Source organism: Lampris incognitus, chromosome 11 (genome assembly GCF_029633865.1).
Source record: "Lampris incognitus isolate fLamInc1 chromosome 11, fLamInc1.hap2, whole genome shotgun sequence".
Taxonomy (NCBI): domain Eukaryota; kingdom Metazoa; phylum Chordata; class Actinopteri; order Lampriformes; family Lampridae; genus Lampris; species Lampris incognitus.
This window is the reverse complement of record NC_079221.1, coordinates 26,465,586-26,478,591: the sequence shown is the minus strand read 5'-3', so window position 1 is coordinate 26,478,591 and position 13,006 is coordinate 26,465,586. Positions and strand designations below refer to the sequence as shown.

General features: G+C 43.2%; 1 protein-coding gene across 1 annotated transcript in view; it reads right to left on the bottom strand.

Annotated features, from left to right (window-relative positions):
* man1a2 (mannosidase, alpha, class 1A, member 2) overlaps positions 1 to 13,006 on the bottom strand; it is a 227,906-nt gene that overhangs the window by 98,383 nt on the left and 116,517 nt on the right. The gene's annotated exons all lie outside the window — the stretch shown is intronic.

Below are 13,006 nucleotides of genomic sequence, written 5' to 3'. Positions count from 1 at the left end.
CCGTAAGTTTCTTTCCATAGGCAGTCAGGTTGCTGAATAGCAGACACACTCATATGCACCTTACATTGTTGCGTTATCGTGTACTTTTCTACATTGTGTATATAATGTATGAATTCGTGTGTATATATTCTATAGAAGTATGTATTTTTTTTTCCGATGCTGTGTCCTTGTGTCCTTTGTCCTTGTGTCCCTTGTGTTAAGGCAGGGAGAGCCGGAGGACAAGAAGTTCATTGTATTCCGATGCACAAGATGATAAAATTGAACTAGAAATTGTTTGTTCTTTGTAAAGAGTTTTGATTTTGAAAAGTGTTGTACAAAATAACAGTCCATCAAGAGTGCTGAACAGCTCTCCAAATGGTTGTCATATGCAATCCATCCATCTTGAGTTCATACTAATATTCTAAGTTTGTTTGAACATTTTTGACTGAGCACAGATGCTCTTTGTGTTTGTGTTGTTTGTGGGAGGGTAGGACACTACCATTTCAGTTTCCCAAAACATATTTTGTCACTGCCCACCATTGCCTCCAACTGATGAATTTATGGTTGGCAGGACAAATCTATCCACTGGGACTATACTGTAGCATTCGCCACTATAAAGATCACACTTACAGAACTTACACCCAAACAACGTCTTTATTTTCGGTTATTGTCAGCCACAGTCACGCCATACAGACCACCATTAACTCAACAAGTCACTGGTCGTCTCTCCCCACTCACGTAGCCCTCCCTCCCTCTGCTCCACCAAACACAGGCACGCACATTGACCGACATAACATGCATTCCTGTGATTGGCAGAGAGCAGGGGGATGACAGATTGACTCCGCTAATCAGCACTCCCAACAGTACAGGGTCGCTACAGTACTATGAATGAATGAATGCATGAATAAACGAATGAATGAATGAATGAATGAACAAAAAACCAACAACAACAAAAAACAAAAGACAAATAAATAAATAAATTGGGGAAAAAAAGGTCTGCTACCACAAATCTTCAGAAGTGAATAGGTGGAGCATAGCTTAAACACTGCCATGTCAGTGGATCCTTTCAGGTTGGATTCCCCATTGCAGCATCATGCATGGAGGAGCTGTGGATAAAAGCATCTGCCAAATGACACATTATATCCATGTGTCATGCAGTCACTGAGGAGCTGGTGTAAAATCACTGTTTTCAGCTAAATTAATATCCTGCTTTGGATACTCTAAAACTATGCTGACACTGGACATGGGCAAGGGCACTTCTACCCAAGGTGGTTTGACATATTTATGCTGAGAGCTCATCACTCTATATCTGCACCTGAGAATTATTCATTATTAGGGCCAGAAAATATGTAGATTAGTTCCTTCTTCATATCTCTAGCTTCTCTTCATATTTTCTGTCGATACTGTCTCTTACACCAGTGGTTCTCAACCGGGGGTCCGCGGACCCCTAGGGGTCCGTGGTGTAATTGCAAGGGGTCCGTGAAAATAAAATATCTTTAAAAAAAAGATCCTATGACATTTATAGAAATAGGATTATTTTACTCAAATGTGACTGAGTCCTTTATCTACCTAAACTATAAAGGGTAACAGGACTTTTTTCTCTAATTACATCTGTTTCACAAGTGTAATTTATTGTACGTTAATAAGAGATCTCGCTCCCGTTTGCATTGTTAAAAGTTACTGCATAAAAATTCTGTTGTTACATATATCTGAAAGTTACTGAACACATATTCTGTTTTGTTACATATATCTGAAAGTTACTGCATAAGAATTCTGTTTTGTTAACTATATCTAAGTTACAACTGAAAGCTCTTATTTTTGCCCCAAAGAGTGAATAAATGCTATAATGCAATTTAAAATGCAGTTTCTACTGTTTCTATCAAATTGCAACCCCCCTCCCCCAAGATCAGGTGGAGGGGTCCTCAGGGTAGATCAAAAATACGCAGGGGGTCAAACCCCAAAAAGGTTGAGAACCACTGTCTTACACACACACACACACACACACACACACACACACACACACACACACACACACACACACACACACACACACACACACACACACACACACACACACACACACACACACACACACACACACACACTGTCTCACTATATTGCTTTGTTTCTCTCTCTAGCCTCACAGTCTGCCTTTACTGTCTTATTTGCTCCCTCTCACTCCGGGTAGTTCTAGATGCTGGGCTGTATTACTGGCTTTGTGTCCTCTCTCCCGAACCAGACGTCAATAGTATCCCCACCCCCTGCTCAAACTGAACCGTTGGCCCTCCCCCGAGGGGCATGTTGCCATGGCACCGCGGAGCAACCCTTTCTGGGCTTTCCCAGGATGCATCACTCCGTTTTGCCCAAGGAGCCAACCAAGTGAAGACGTGACCTAGATGCTGAAGGAAAAAAGGAACAAAAATCTTTGGCAGTATAGCTAAATGGCCATAAGCAGGAAAGGCTTTTGACTTCAGAGTTAGCATAGTATCTTTGTGAGTCCTGCAGATATGTTGTTGGGGAGGAACAGCAAACCCATAGCTCTGTAGTGACTCACATGACTCTGTATCTATCGATTAATAAGGCAGGAGATCAAAGCCAGGGTTTATCTGGTACAAAGGAAGTTTCTTAGGGCCACCAGATGAGGCAGTCACCCAGACAGAATACAAACCAAGCTGCCACCCTTAATCACTGTGTCATGAAGTCCTGGACGTGACCAGAACAGAGTCTCTAGGGAGTTCATACATGCCAGAGGGGGGTGATGACATTTATAGAACACTAGAGTGTAGAATAGACAGCCTTATCCACACCAATACTTTCAACAGTCTTTCGGATGATCAACTCGAAGAAATTAGTTGCTGAACACTATCATGTTGTTAACAAGAGAAATGGGATAAAAAAAGCCATTCACTAAAGCCTGGCACACACTACAGGACTTCACAAGATTCCTAGTCAAAGAACATCTCACACTTAAAGACTGGAACTTGCTTGTCTTTCTGTCCTAGAGTATGTCACGGTGAACAACTGGAAATTGCCGGGAGTGACAGATTACAACACACCGTGGTGCTTCACAATGAATCCAAGCCTCGTAATGCACTGCGAGAAATGCCGTGAGGTTGCCTATTTTAGGTGGCTAATCAATGTACAGTACACCAGAATACAAAAAGAACACCGCCCAAAAAGTGCAGAACCAAGCAACGATGGAGAAGAAGCAAGTATTTCTCGACACTGCTACAGCTTGAGTCATTGTTTGTGTCAACCAGATAAGAAGAGGATCCCTTTATGCTCATTTAGTCTTTTTCTTTTCTTTTTTTTTTTGGACCGCTAATAATGCTTTTCACAACAAAACGTTTTTTGTTGTTGTTTTTTTTTGTGGTTTTTTTTTGTGAGAGCAAAACATCGACCGGCATTTCCCTTCTGCCAGAGAGCTCACTGGCTGTTGGCTGTCGTGGACATGAGATTCCGCCTCTGAGACTGGTAAAAATGTTTGATTTTGGCTTAAGAGTCTCAGAGGCTGTTCAGAGCACTAAATTTGAGTTGCTCAGAGTGCCACACTACTGTCTGTCAAGGGGCCATGCTGTGACTGTCCTGAAAACTTGTGATTATGCAAATAATGGCTAGAACTGAATGTCTTTGGGAAAGTCGCCTGGTGTAAACCAAGCTTAAGAGACGGGTCTCACTCATACTCTGTGGTGAACCCAAAAAAGCAGCAACTGATCATTTGCCCCAAATGTTTTACTGCATAATGACAAGCTAAAATATATACAATTGATACAAAGCAGTCTATGTGTGATGAAATGTGTGTGCTGATCAAAAGTCTTTATAAGCATTGTTAACATTAATCTTAGCAGCACCTCATAGCTCCAGCTACATGCAGAATATTGTACTCGTCAGTACGCCCCACTGATGGCAACTAGCATGTTTCATTCAAAATTCCAAGGGCTGTTGTGCTGAACCAAAGTCCAAATGAATTTTTCACAAATGAAAAAAAAAATGGCTGTGACAACTAATGACACTGGCTTATAAAACAGTACCAAAAGAAATTCCCAATGACACACCACATTACTGCTGTGTCTATTCACTATACCTATTTGGTCACATTAGCAATTAAGGACCCATGATAAAGGGAAGCTATTTGTTTTCCTTCAATATAAAACGCCCATAAAACCCCTTTAAGTCTTTCTTTTTTTTTGATTGTCCCCCGTTTCCCCCCCAATTGTACCCGGTCAATCAATTACCCCACTTGTCCGAACCGTACCCGTCACTGCTCCACCCCCTCTGCCGAGCCAGGGAGGGCTGCAGACTACCACATGCCTCCTTCAATACATGTGTAGTCGCCAGCCGCTTCTTTTCACCTGACAGTGAGGAGTTTCGCCAGGGGGGTGTAGCCTGTGGGAGGATCATGCTATTCCCCCCAGCCCCCCCCTTTTTTTAATCACAAAAACAAATAATTGTAAATTTGTCAGGAGTGCCTTGGGGTTGAACATTCCAGGATTAAATCAAATGTATGAATAACCATCTAAAATCTATTTTAATCAAATTATGACTCTAGTATAAGGGATAAACAAATGCCAGTTTAGCACTTCTGAACTGAAAACATCTCTTTGCTCCATTTGTGTCTGCACTTGCTGAAATTACAATAGAAACTTTTCACTGCAGGAATGCCTCTGAGAAACCTGAGGAGAAATTTGTCTAAAAACAATTAAAAGAGGTCAAAATCACACGACAACCTTACACTTCCAGTGTTTGTGATTTTCACATTGTCCCCCAGTGGTTGACAAAATGTTACAGCCCCTGGGGTTTATGGGGGGGGGGGGGGATATCACAACCTTGTATGATTTCAAAATTATTAATTCGTCCATCTATAAAACCTTTGTTTTAAAGATGATGCATTTGAGAATACAAGTTTTATGTCAGCACTTTGTATTGTTTATAATTTAAAAGTAGTAGTGTTGACAGATCATCTCAGTTGGCAACATGATGTACCAAGAACCACAGTAATGAGGATATGAGAGTAAACAGGTGCTATGAATAATGAGCAAGACTTGAGACTAGCCTTTCTAGTACCCATTCATGCTAGGTGACAAGAAGGGCCAGTTGTCCATACTATATCTCTTTTACATTGCTTGTTACCTAGCATGACCTCCTAACCCCTGCTAGACAGCAGATACTCTAGGAATTGTATGACTGAGGCTGTGATGTCATTTGTAGTCAATATGTCAAGCCGTCTGGAGTAGCAAACCACGCAGTGTGAGGAAGGTGAGAGGCTCTCCGTTCTGCAAAGTTAAATTAAAATCCTCGACAGCTGGCAGACAGGACACCAATAAAGTGATAAACAGTCAATAACTAGGCTGTGGAGGTGCAAGCCCATGACCTGGATTGCGCGAAAGACTCAATACTGGGTATCCTTGAGCGCTGGTAGACTGGAGTAAATCCTTTGAAACAAGCCCAAAAAGATCACTCTAAAGGGCACAAATCAAATCCTTAGAGATTAAACATAAGAGACAAACATCTGATATGGGCTGCAGCTTTTGCACACGATCGAGTTTGTGAAGCAGGCAGGGTAGCGGGTAGTAAGACCATCATTCAACTGGAGTGCCCTCAATCAAAGCCTGCATGCTAGCAGGCATCCCAGGTAGCATGCCTACTCCTCAAACATTCTCAAGTATCCTTGAACACCCAGACAGGTCCAGGGTTGTAATTGTGAAAAGGCAATCTCTAATATATCACCACCATCATTATCATAATAATCATTATTATTGTGGCTGTTTTGTTATTATGTTATATAAGTTGTTGTTAGAGTTTTGATATTTCATTATTTTGCTGGACCTTTATTTTATTTGATTTACATAATTAAAAAAAAATTTTTTTTAACTTTATCTTATGACCACTCTACTACTACTACTACTACTTTCGGCTGCTCCCATTAGGGGTTGCCACAGCAGATCATCCGTTTCCATTTCTCCCTGTCTTCTGCATCTTCCTCTATCACACCAGCCACCTGCATATCTTCCCTCACCACATCCATAAATCGCCTCTTTGGCCTTCCTCTTTTTCTCTTCCCTGGCAGCTCCATATTCAGCATCCTTCTCCCAGTATACCAAGAATCTCTCCTCCACACATCTAAGCCATCTCAATCTTGCCTCTCTTGCTTTGTCTCTAAACCATCCAACCTGAGCAGTCCCTCTAACATAATCATTCCTAATCCTGTCCTTCGTCACTCCCACTGAAAATCTTAGCATCTTCACTTCTGCCACCTCCAGCTCCGTCTCATGTCTTTTCGTCAGTGCCACTGTCTCCAAACCATATAACATAGCTGGTCTCACAACCATCTTGTAAACCGTCCCTTTAACTCTTGCTGGTACCCTTCTGTCGCAAATCCCTCCTGACACTCCTCCACTCACTCCACCCTGCCTGCACTCTCTTCTTCACCTCTCTCCTGCACTCCCCGTTACTTTGGACAGTTGACCCCAAGTATTTAAACTCATACGCCTTCGTCACCTCTACTCCTTGCATCCTCACATTCCACTGTCCTCCCTCCCATTCACGCATAGGTATTCCGTCCTGCTCCTACTGACTTTCATTTCTCTTCCCACCAGTGCATACCTCCACCTCTCCAAGCTCTCCTCAACCTGCACCCTACTCTTGCTACAGATCACAATGTCATCCACAAACATCATCGTCCACGGAGACTCCTGCCTGATCTCGTCCGTCAACCTGTCCATCACCATTGCAAACAAGAAAGGGCTCAGAGGCGATCCTTGATGTAATCCCACCTCCACCTTGAACCCATGTCATTCCAACCGCACACCTCACCATTGTCACACTTCCCTCATATATATCCTGCACCACTCCTACATACTTCTCTGCAACTCCCGACTTCCTCATACAATACCACACCTCCTCTCTCGGCACTCTGTCATAAGCTTTCTCTAAATCTACAAAGACACAATGTAACTCCTTCTGGCCTTCTCTGTACTTCTCAATCAACATTCTCAAAGCAAACATCACATCTGTAATAGTCTTTTGTGGCATGAAACCATACTGCTGCTCGCTGATCATCACCTCTCCTCTTAACCTAGCTTCTATTACTCTTTCCCATATCTTCATGCTGTGGCTGATCAACTTTATACCTCTGTAGTTGCTACAGTTCTGCACATCGCCCTTGTTCTTGAAAATCAGTACCAGTATGCTTCTTCTCGACTCCTCAGGTATCCTCTCACTTTCAAAGATTGTGTTGAACAATCTAGTTAAAAACTCCACTGCCATCTCTCCTAAACATCTCCATGCCTCCACAGGTATGTCATCAGGACCAACTGCTTTTCCACTCTTCATCCTCTTCATAGCTGCCCTCATTTCCTCCTTGCTAATCCACCACACTTCCTTATTCAATATCCCCACATCATCCACCCTTCTCTCTCTCATTTTCTTCATTCGTTAGCCCCTCAAAATACTTCTTCCACCTTCTCAGCACACTCTCCTCACTTGTCAGCACATTTCCATCTCTATCCTTGATCGCCCTAACCTGCTGCACATCCTTCCCAGCTCGGTCCCTCTGTCTAGCCAATCGGTACAAGTCCTTTTCTCCTTCCTTAGTGTCTAACCTCTCCTACAACTCACCATACGCCTTTTCCTTTGCTACCGCTCTCTTCGCTTTACGCGGCATCTCCTTGTACTCCTGTCTACTTTCTTCATCTCTCTGACTATCCCACTTCTTCTTTGCCAAAAATTTCCTCTGTATACTTTACTGTACTTCCTCATTCCACCACCAAGTCTCCTTGTCTTCTTTCCTCTGTCCTGATGACACACCAAGTACCTTCTTAGCTGTCTCCCTCACTATTTCTGCAGTGGTTGCCCAACCATCTGGCAACTCTTCACTACCACCCAGTGCCTGTCTTAACTCCTCCCTGAACTCCACACAACAGTCTTCCTTCTTCAACTTCCACCATTTGATCTTTGGTTCTGCCTTCACTCTCTTCCTCTTCTTGGTCTCCAAAGTCATCCTACAGACCACCATCTGATGCCGCCTAGCTACGTTCTCCAATCCCTTTCAGATCGCGCCTTCTACATAAGATAGTCCACCTGTGTGCACTTTCCTCCACTCTTGTACATCCACCCTGTGTTGCTCCCTCTTGAAACATGTATTCACCACAGCCATGTCCATCCTTTTCGAAAAATCCACCACCATCTGTCCTTCCACATTTCTCTCCTTGACACTATACCTACCCATCACCTCCTCATCACCTCTGTTCCCTTCACCGATATGCCCACTGAAGTCCACTTCAATCACCACTCTCTCATCCTTGGGTACCCTCGCCACCACATCATCCAACTCACTCCAGAATTCTTCTTTCTCTTCCATCCCACACCCAACTTGCGGGGGCATATGCGCTGATAACATTCAGCAATACACCTTCGATTTCCAGCTTCATACTCATCACTCTGTCTGACACTCTCTTCACCTCCAGCACACTCTTGAATTTCTCATTTTTTTCCTACGGCAAGTGACGAGCGGTACTGAGCCCCACCCACGCGAACACCGAGCCACACCCAAACGACCACCCAGGCCAGGAAGACAGTAGCCAATAGCTTTGAATTCATAAAACCACACCTATTTTCGGTTATGATTCAAACACCCAATGTTAAAAAATGTGTTCAGAAAGGGCATGTCAGTCTCTCTTTAAGCCTGAAAGACCATCATTGTGGGGTTCACCAGTACAGGCATCTCTCTACTAAAAGTAAATGCACCTTCTAGAATCCATTTCATAGGGCAGCAATAAAAAGGAGTCAAAGACCGGTCCTTAAAAGAACTCTACTCTCCTTAAGAATTCAAAAGTTAATGAAATCTGTTGGTACCTTTCCATCTAACATATTAGGACTAAAACCTTTAGGATAGATGTTTAAGTGATAAACACTTAATTGTCCCCCTGGTCTAAAGACATGTAGGTCAGGTAAATTGGCCATACTAAATTATCCCTACGTGTGTGTGTGTGTGTGTGTGTGTGTGTGTGTGTGTGTGTGTGTGTGTGTGTGTGTGTGTGTTGGCCCTGTGATGGTCTGGCGGCCTGTCCAGGGTGTCTCCCCACCTGCTGCCCGGTGACTGCTGGGATAGGCTCCACTATCCCCGCGACCCTGAGCAGGATAGGTGGTTTGGCTTGTCTCCGCCCAGTACACACCATTGAAAAATGCTGATTTAAGGAGTGCAGACCAAAGCGGGAGAATTGTGTGTGTGTGTCTAAAACCAGGGAATTGAGATGCACCTCTGACTGACAATTTGCCAATATTGCTGAGTGTCTTTCCACAGTCATTGGTCCAGCTTGAAATCCTTGGTATTGCATCACCATCATCACCAATCGGGTTGGGGCCAGCAGTGCAGTATGGATGAAAAATGTAATTGAAAGAGGGTGCCACAACAATTTTTTTCTCTATTAAAAGCGGTTTAGTTAAATCGTTCAATATTGAAATCATATCCAGAATTGATGTTTCATCAGGTAAAAGGCACCTAGACACGTCTTTTGCCCAATAAACACGATTCAAGGTTTAATTACACACTAAAAAGTTCTGTGACAGAAAATTCATATATTAGAGGATCATGTTTCAGGAAGCCTTTACGAAAGCATTTGTTGTGAAACCTCTTGTGTTTCTGTACAGTTGCAATCTGAGAATGCCCTGAAGCCGTTCCAAAAAGGCCTATTTAGGTGAATAGAGGAGAAAATCCCCAGGGGGAGCCATGGAAATCTTATATCTTTCTGTTTGACCACAGAAGGACAGAGAGACAGAGGGATGGGCTTAAATCCACGCTGGACTCACAGTCAATGTAAACTGACCCTGGCTCCCCTGAGAGCATTTTCCAGTAAACAGCACAGTGTGTTTAAAGATCAGAGTTTCTACTGTCCATTTATAATAAACAAAGACAGGCTTCTCCAGCTGCTGCTGGAACCCAGCCTTAACCCACCCACGACCCAGGGTCAGGTCAAATGCTCTCCAGCTGAGTCAATGGCGACTATATTCTTTAGACCATTACCCCTGAGTAATATTACCCCTGTGTGTGTGTGTGTGTGTGTGTGTGTGTGTGTGGGGGGGGGGTTGGCCGCCTGTCTGATCGAAGGGAGAAATCCCAGGGTGCATGCCTGCTGTGATCAAAGCCAAATGTAACGTGAGACCAACTTCAGATTTGCGAAAAAGGAGATGTGCAGTGGTGGTGAGGTCTGACAGACTACACGTGTCCTTATCCTGATTCTGTGAAATTAATTCTACTGAAGCCTGCTACTAGTGTGTGAGTGTGTTTAGCTATCCTTGTGTGGACCAAATGTCTACACAAGGATAGCAAAACCTGACAGCACGTAACTTCTGCGGACATTTCAGAGGTCCGCACAAGGAAAAGGGTCTATTTTAGGGTTAGGACTTGGTTTTAGGGTTACGGTTAGAATTCGGGTTAGGTTAAGGTTAGGGTAAGGGTTAGGGTTAGGCATATAGTTTGCGTGGTTAAGGTTAGGGTTAAGGGCTAGGAAATGAATGTAGTCAATGAGGGGTCCACACAAGGATAGTGAAACACGACTGTGTGTGTGTGTGTGTGTGTGTGTGTGTGTGTGTGTGTGGGTGTGTGCGTGCGTGTGTGTGTGCGTGTGTGTTTGGGGGTCCCTTCATGCTGCCCTGGGCAAAAGCTCCAGCTAGAAGACAGAAATGTGGATGAAAATGGGTGAGTGCTGTACAAACAGTGTATGTTAACAAATTAAGTAGAGTACAAAAATGCAAAATGTCAGGGCTTTACATGTCACCATCTTTCGCAGTCCATTTATTTATTTTCTCGACAGAAAAAGGAAAATGTTAAATGCACAAAATGTCACACAAAATAAAACAATGTGCTTTAGAAATGATTGTGTTTCCCTTGAGAAGAGTTTGTGACTCCCCCAATACTGTCACATCCAGTGCTTACGAGATATTGTATGCCCCTGAGAGAAACTTCAACCTCCTCATCCCTGAGAAAAACCCGCTGCGAAGGAAATTACTATTCAAAATGATCTAAAAGCCTGCCAAGACTCCAATGTGTTGAGTTGATTACATTTCTATAATGCAGAAAAATGATTTTCTTGCATGCAATACAATACTAAGAAGGAAGGAAATTATTTTTAGCATTAATAACTGACCAATGTAAAAATACACGGGCAATTTTCCCTATTTTACTTTCCACTGATATTTTCAAAATGGGATATGACATACGAATAATGGCTGGTCACCTGTAAAAGGAGATGTTAACCTTCCACCAAGGTTGCTAATAGACTTCTGACAGAACAAAAGGAAGTGTGAATGACCTGATGTGTGAGTCATCAGACCAAACACTGAATGTCCTGGTCTGATCTGCATTGAGCTGGCAGGACCCATAGCAGAGGAAAAATGTGAGGCAGGTTTTGCTCCAAGGCAACAGAGTCAACTGAGTGTGGTATGAATGGGGACACATTAGTCTTTAGGTTAGAAAACTTGGCATATGTCTGCAGGATCTGACTCCTGTCCCAGAAAAGAAAACCCGAACAGGGGACGTTAACAAGATACTCTCTCCCCTTCTTCAACAGAAATGGTCCAACCTGCCTTTAAGCAGGGCACTTAACCCCCAACTTTTCCAGGAAAGCTGCCCAAGTTGGCAGCAGTAGATGCCTGTGGTTGATCTGAGAAGCTTGTGTGTCTGAGAAAATAGTCCTAAATCAGAATGTTCAGGAAAAAATATGTACATGCAAATCTTTCATGTGTAGATAAGCTAAAGTGCATAACTATGACAAATTCAATAACTGATCACAACACACTTTTTCAATAATTACAAAACAAGGTAACTGGAAGAATATTGTGTGAAAATTATTTTTTTTGTTTTAAATTTGAAAGAGTTCTATCCTCCAGACTAAAGGAAGTCTGCTCTAGCCTTACTCTCCAAGGTGGTGAAAGCAAAGCACGACTTGTGTACTATCTTGAGTCACCTTTAGTGTGATGTCTATATTGGTTAAAACCAGTGCTTAATTTGTAAATCAGGAGGTCACAGAACACAGAGAGGGTGCTGTTCCAGTAGGTCAGGGGGAGAGAAAGTCACGTAACGCATCCAAAAATCCACAGTGCCTGTAACACATTGGACAATCCGCTAGCTGTTAAAACTAAGCAAAATTGTCGCAACAAACAAAGCATTTTTTATTTACACTTATTAATCAGATCATCTTTTTTTTCTTTCAGCTTGCTCCCTATTTTCTTAGGGGTTGCCACAGTGGATTCTGTAGTTTCCATCGGTACCATGTGAGGGCACAGCACCAATCGTGGCCGTTGTTAACCCGAGCCTCGGCCAGTCTGGTATGGTCTTGTCAATCCGCATACTGATTTGGCAAAATTTTAAGTCGGAAGTCCTTCCTGACACAACCACTATCCTTATAGATAGAGGCACAGGTAAAGCGCTGGATGCCGTGACAGTATTCATGGACTTGCACCCATGCATATCTGTTGCCTAAATCAGAGCATTCCCAATAATCACTCAAAATTAGCGGGGGGTGGGGTTAAAAAACAGTTTTAAGGTTGGCAGCTCTCTCTCTCTCTCTCTCTCTCTCGCTGACTGCCCCTTCACTTCCCTGTCATTTCCCTTCTGTTTGTGGATTGCTACAATGGGGTGGGGTTGTGGTGGTGGTGGTGGGGGGTGGAATCAAGGTCGAAAAGTTCTGTTTACAACCATGAAAGCAAGCAGGCTAAGAAACCGAACTAAGTGATGTGTTCTGTCTGTCCGTATCGATTTCCTTCGATCCATTTCAGTACTATCACAGCGCCATTATTGCCACCCTGTTGATCTTTGGCCTGCTTAGGGTCTGACTGACTTACCGGTTGGAAGAAATGCAAAGAATTTGATTGCCTTTTGAAATTCTACCAGTTTCCCCCTTGTTGCTGAGGGTATGCTAATTCAAATTGTGGTAACATTAGCTCACATGACTTGCACAAAACTCACAAGCTACAGGTGTCACTGAGTGACTTGAAGTCTCTCTCTCGCTCTATTTAAAAAAAAAATCAG